This window comes from Priapulus caudatus, unplaced genomic scaffold (genome assembly GCF_000485595.1).
Source record: "Priapulus caudatus unplaced genomic scaffold, Priapulus_caudatus-5.0.1 Scaffold39, whole genome shotgun sequence".
Lineage (NCBI taxonomy): Eukaryota > Metazoa > Priapulida > Priapulimorpha > Priapulimorphida > Priapulidae > Priapulus > Priapulus caudatus.
Window position 1 is genome coordinate 411,624 of NW_014577100.1, and position 7,004 is coordinate 418,627.

Below are 7,004 nucleotides of genomic sequence, written 5' to 3' on the forward strand. Positions count from 1 at the left end.
ATGGAAACGGGCCGCGACTGCGGGCACTCCTCGCCACCCTCCCGCTCCGCTACTCCTCCCCAGCCTCCGTGCGACGCGCGATCCCCGTCGCCGGCACCGCCCGCGACCGCCGGCCTGCTTACCACCGTTGCTGGGAAACCGCTGCCCCGCCGCGCGACGAACTCGCCGCTGGCACGCCGCCTTGCGCGCTCTCCCCCGCCCATAGCTGGCGCCGCCCCGTCGACGTCCGCCAGCGCCGCCCCCCGCACGCCTCGGAGGCTCGCACCCGACCCTCCCGCGCGCCGTGTCGAGACGGCAGTCGAGAGACGCCTTCGCACTCCGCCCCGCCGGCACCCCCGCGCGGTCGCGTCGCTGGAGAAGTGACTCGACGTCTCCGCCGGCAGTACCCGCACGTCTCGCCCCGTGACCCAGTCGTAACGCGCGACTCGCATCGAGCGCACGAAGCTGCAGCGACCCCCGACCCTGCCACGACGCATGTGGCCGCCCTTCGCGCTGACAGCGGACGCATCTGCCTACGAGCACGACTAGAGCAGTCTATTGGGGTCACCCATGAGACAGGACCTGACTCACGTGAGACGCCATGGACCATTCCACGGAGCTCAATCGGTGTCCCACGGTCGGTGAGGTACGTCCAGCGGGACTCGAGACGCGCCTTATCACTCATTTCCCGCACCAACAGCCTCCTGTCAAACTCAATTATATAAATCCTGCTAGAGCATTTAATATATGCTACTCTATTTATGTAAAACATAACTAATATTATTAACGCAAATACGTATACGTGTCTTATGCGATACTGTGGTGTACAAAATATTAAATCCTGTTCATATATCAGCATGTCAACATATAAACCCAACCGATCCAAGCCTGCAATGGTGCGCCCCTCACTAGCTGGCATGTTCGCATGTACGCACGCTACGTAAACAACCAGTGAGACATCAGTTCCCTACAAGACAGTGTCTGTATTACTAGCCATGCTGCTATCCTGTCATGTGAGTCACACATTCACGACACTCACTCCACCCTACGTACTGTTCAGGTACTGTCTCGCTAGTCTGGGTATCACTAATCCGGACTCTCTATTCACAATAACAACAGTCGACCACCTCATTGACACCATCACCACACCACATCACGGCCCTGCCAAAGTCTGCAAACCTGCTCTCTAATAGGTTCTGCCCGTCACGATAGCGTCAGTCCTCCACACGGGGCGTGTCTGTTACACACCGCTAAAATCCACTTGTCGCATAGCCAGGAGGAACGCAAGGAATCCCGTTGCAGTAGTGAGATTCGTTTTATTTGTGACAGCGTTTGTTCCACAAAACAATATGCGTCAACTATGTTACTTACGAAAGACTGTACAAATACAATCTTAACTTCGGTCGACTCTTCTCTCTCTCCTCTCTCTCTCCGGTCTCTCCTCTTACCTCTCTCTGCTCTCTCCCGGCTCGCTCCTCTGGCTCGTCTCTCTCCCTGCTCTCTCTCTCTTCTCTAATCTCTCTCTTCTCTCTCTCTGTTCTCTCGCTCTTGCTCCTCTCTTTTCTCTCTGCTCCGCTTCCTGTACTCTTGCACTGACATATGACGACTGCGGTATCACCGCATCAAACAGCTGTCCACGCATTGTGATGCAGTATTCTTTTTCAGCTTTCACATGTCCGATCAACCTCTTATTTTTCCCGGGAAAAGTTACCACGATAGTCATCCGCCGTTGAATTCACCCTGGCACCTTTTACCGGGGACTTCCCGCTCCCAATGCCATTTGCACGCGTGCAGCCATGAAGTGCTAATACGTACCGGTCCTACACATTGAAAATTCGTGATGATCGCAAGGCAGATCTGCGCAGACATTCGCGTGTTCTGCAGGTTGTAGAGCTGCTTTACTCCTTGCCTGCCACAGTTAGTGTGGGTGATCCGCACTTCAGACTTATATAACAAATCTCCTCGTCGTACTGCGTTAGCTGTTCGCGCTGTATGACACATTAGTAACAACAGTGGGTCTCCGCTCTCTTTGAAAAACCACCCATGAAGCCCGCCATCACTAAAATCCTCTGAAAATTCTTATACCTAGGATACGTGCAGTCAACAAATAAACATAACACGACCAAACTTCAACCACCCGTAACCAACACGACAGCGAAACCTTCACATGCCAAAAGTTACATGCAACAACGGTAGCCGCCGCGAAAATAAAACCACGAAAAACTCTGAATCCTGCCCATCTCTGAGTCATCTTCCTGCGAAACTATAGTCGCGTTGATTAGAAGAGTAGGTGATTTATAAATCAGTTTCAGTATGTCTAATACATCCGCTCATTTTATATTGTTTCAGTTGTCATAGGCATTGTCCCTCACGGCCTTTAATGCCCTTAGTGCACATAAAAGTTTTTTGTCGATCAGAGACAAATGTTGAGTCTTATACTCAGAAACTGCACCCCAGCATTCACACAGAATCTGCAGCGCGCACACTTACGACTTCATCCTCCTCGCTATGACCTCTCCGCGGCCACGCCGGTCTCCTTCGCCACGGTGTAGCAACGACCTATTGCTCCTCGCACTCTGCGATCGCCTCTAGCTGCGCTTGCCGGTACGTGAGGCGCTCCAAAATAGCGACCGCCATCGCCCTGCGTGGCCTGCCGGCAGGTAGGCGGCGTGGAGCAGGCATCCCGGCCTTGCTGCCGGGCGGCGCCGAATCGATCGAGCGAAGTCCTCCGCGTTCGCAGTCCTGACGTCGCTTCAGGTTGCCGCCTCCCGCTCCCGATCGTTCGCTGCCGAGACACGGCCGATGACATTTGAGACGCCTTGAGGACACAGTGCATGACAGTATGAGACACATTGAGACACAGCTGAGACATGATAGAGAACATGTGAGACATTGCAGACACTGTGAACTATGATGAACACGGTGAGAACATTGAGACACAATTTTAGATCATCAGTTAAAACATGATGAGACACGGTGATACATTGAGGACACCGTGAACATAACGAGACACGGCTGAAATCATTTGCGACACGTGAGAACATTGATGAAGACACGTGAGACATTTGAGATCATCCGTAGAAGGGGGGGACATTATGCCAGGACACGCGTGAGACATAGAATCAACGTGAGACCATGCATGAGACACGCTGCAGACTCATCGGACGTGACTATATGGAGACAAGGTGGGTAACAATGGTACGGCCCAAGAGTTCGATATGCTTATAAACAATACTGGTTCCTTGAGTTTACTCAGTTTACATGAAGGCTCTATTTACATTAATCATAGAAATTGACAAAACCTAAGAACGGATAATTACGGCGTAATGATGCGCATCTTCAGTTCAGCAATGGCATAGCAGTGCACAGCAGTGGCAGAAGACTGCATGCCGTAACTTCCTACTCACCCTGCGTATACTGATTTGGCTCCTCAGTAATACTGGCTGCCCCTCCAGACTGGCCGTGCAGCCACAGACCGGGCACTCCTGCTGCAGCCGTCCAGATGGCCGGATCTGAAAGCACGGCGTGGTCGCACCAGATGCGCGCTCGCTTCCCGTCTCCAGATGTTCGTATGAGCTTCAGGAGACCCGAAATCACCTATCGACTGGGATTCGTATTCTCTTCTGAGATTTCCTGCGGAAGTAACACGAAAGAATATATTTAAAAAGTGGAGATGGATGTAATAGACACTTGTTATAATATGCAAAAACACTATGCTTTTGCTCACCTTAGTTATTCCGCGAGCAGTACATACACTTGTATTATTGCTACATGAGTTATTATATCTTTTCGACTCCAAGATGCGTAATGTATTCCAAGCATAATAATCACAAACATGACCTTAGCTGCTTAGGCTGGACGTTCCTAAAGAATTCTGTCGAAATTGAATCTTTCAGGAGTAAAATCTCCATGTGTCTTACACATTTTGTTGTTGAATATATGAGGTGATGATATGGAACCAAAACCGCAATAAATTAACAACAATAGTAATGCGGTTCGCCCTTACGACGCCTGCTATCGATTCAACTCCACAGTAGCGCACACCGTTTAAACACTGCATCTGCCAAATATGCAGCACTGCCCTTATTAACCGGGTTCAATTACGAACGCTGAGCCTATCACGGTATTTCTAAATAGATATCAGCTATGCCTCGTGAATTTGCTTGACTAGCGGCGTTCACAGTGAAAAATCCATGTTTATATTTTACGATATATTGCACAGACTCTCATTGCTAATCCGATAATACACATTGTAGTATGTGTATACCAATCGTTGATGGATTTCTTTCTGTGCGCTTGTCAATTATGTAATCGATGTTACTTGAGAAGTAAGCACATCAGCAAAATATGGGAATCCAAGACAATTAACTAATGCCACGCAAGGTGGAGCGAATATAACGGATAATTCGCGGGCGCAACTGCGAAATCGACCTACATGCCGCAAATAAACAGCGAGCTTGACAGAAAGGCCGGTAGTAAATGAATACCAAATAGAGCACGCTGCCGACTCATTATAAGTTACAACCTCATTGTTCCTTCTACTGCATCTTAAACGTTCTAGTCCGCTGGTCTTCGCAACGAGTTTTACTTTGTTGCACGCTTGATTGAGAAAGCCAGCTGCAGTTTACGAGACCGTAGTTATAAATGATAATTATTTAATGTAACATGAATAGAAGCTCATGATTGCTCTGTTGGCATGCCGCCTATCCTTACTGCAAATGCCCAGATAAAACCAATAAACCTCGAGTTGTCACGCAAACAAAGCGTATAAACAATACATCAACACTTCAAGATAACTCGAATCAACTGAACGCACTCATACATCAACTTACAAATCAACACTTTCTAGAACAGGGATGGAACAACCATCGACATGCGCGCGTACACAGCCGCTTACTTTGCGCTGCGTCACCGCTCCCCACACCGCGGCCGCATACCGAACAGTACAATTTATCTCATTAACCCCACGGAACAAGACGGTTGATGTTGAAGTCACTTCATTGCACGATGCCGTTAATGACATGTTTTAAACGACGTTGTTTGCGTACAATGTGCTTGTGCGGCGTAAGCGCGCATTTACTCTGGTTATATTGAGTTGGAAACAGCGGCAAGGCACGAGGATGGCGAAGCATTCCTGTCACCAAGGCATTCCTGCTGACTCACATGGAAACGACGACGATACGCGCAACACACACCACGCACGCACGTACAGACCGCAGGCATAGCACGCACAAATAAACGCACGAATCTCAACATGCACGCGCCACGCGGAAACGCACGTACGATACGTACGCACGCCACGCAGACAAACATGATTCGACCGCGCATATAAGAACGTAACACACACACGTACGCTATGCAGAGGGGTGAGTGAGCGATGCTGCGACACATAGATAGAGGGACAGAGGGGTGAGTGAGCGATGCCGCGACACACAGATAGAGGGACAGAGGGGTGAGTGAGCGATGCTGCGACACACAGATAGAGGGACAGAGGGGTGAGTGAGCGATGCCGCGACACACAGATAGAGGGACAGAGGGGTGAGTGAGCGATGCCGCGGTGCTCGGACGGACGGACAGACGGAGGGGTGCGCGTGAGAGAAAGGGTAGGAGTGTGCGGTACTGGAAGGAGGGGTGTGTTTATACACATACGTAGAGAGTGAGTGATGCCGCGACGCATGCGCGGACAGGCAGAGGGGTTCTCCTGAACCCAGTATACACTGGCAGTGTACACTGGAGCTACATTTGGGTGGTACTGGATGGAGAGATGTGTGTATACATATATGTGTACACTGAAGCTACATTTTGGGTGGTATTGGATGGTGGGGTGCGTGTATACATATGTGTACACTGAAGTCAGGAGTGTTCGGCACTGTATAGAGGGATGTGTGTACGTGCATCTACACGTGGAAGCCACCAGCAGCCAGCTCGAAAGGATGCTGCGCTCACCACGACCCGCCCTGGGCGTGTGTGGAATAACATCTCCCCCTCCTGCTCTCCCCTCTGCGCAGTATTTGTATAGCACAGCTAGATCCGTCTGAATAAACACATGTTAAATCCACACGAAACGGGGCGGGGTGCGTCATAATGCAAATACAATTAAGCGGGGCTTCATTAAAAGTATGCCAAAAGTCGTGGTGGTAGGTGCTAGTTTTTTCGACACACGATCGTTCCGGCTGTAACGGTGTGTGTAAAAATGTGCGATGTTTACTCATTCGCGTTACTGCCAAAGCTAAGTAGTTCCTACTTTCATACAACCATTCTGATGGAAACCGGTCCTTCTCCATTTCGTTATACTCCCCATTCTTCTCCCCTTCCTCCTTCTCCCCCATCTTCTTCTTCTTACTCCTTCCTTCCTCCTTCGATCTCCTTCGTCATCATCATCATCATTATTATCATCATCGTCGTTATCATCGTCGTCATCACCCTTCCTCCCTCACCCTCTCCCTCAAACCTCCCGCCCTCAAACTCTTCCTCTCCCTCTTCCTCCCCCTGCCTCCCTCGCCCTCTACCAACCCTCTCCCTCCCCTTCCCTTCCTCCCTCATCCTCTCCCTCATCCCCCTCTTTCCCTCACCCTCTACCAACCCTCTCCCCCCCGCCACTGCCCCTGAGCTCTTGCCCTACCGCCGCTCTCGCACCCGCGCATTAACCGCCCGCGATACGATGTAATGATGTACGATGTAATGATGTACGATGGCTTCACCTCTGCAGCCGTTCATCGAGGAGCTGCAGCAGAGCGCCTATCGTCGCAAGCTGTTCAACAGGCACGCGCAGCGGCTCGCCGCCACGTGCCCGCCGACGATGAAGGAGCAGATCTGCTGGCGGCTGCAGCTGCTCAACGACAAGTGGGACGCTCTCGAGCGCGTCATCTCTCCCCGCAGACACGAGCGCGCCGAGGACAAGGTGAAGCGAGGTACGTGCGGGGGGAGGGGTTGGAGGGAGGTGGAGGAAGGTGCGTTTCCGCGTGCGCGTGAATGTCTGAGGTTCGTGCGTTTATTTGTCGTGCTTGCTGCGGTACTGTACGTGC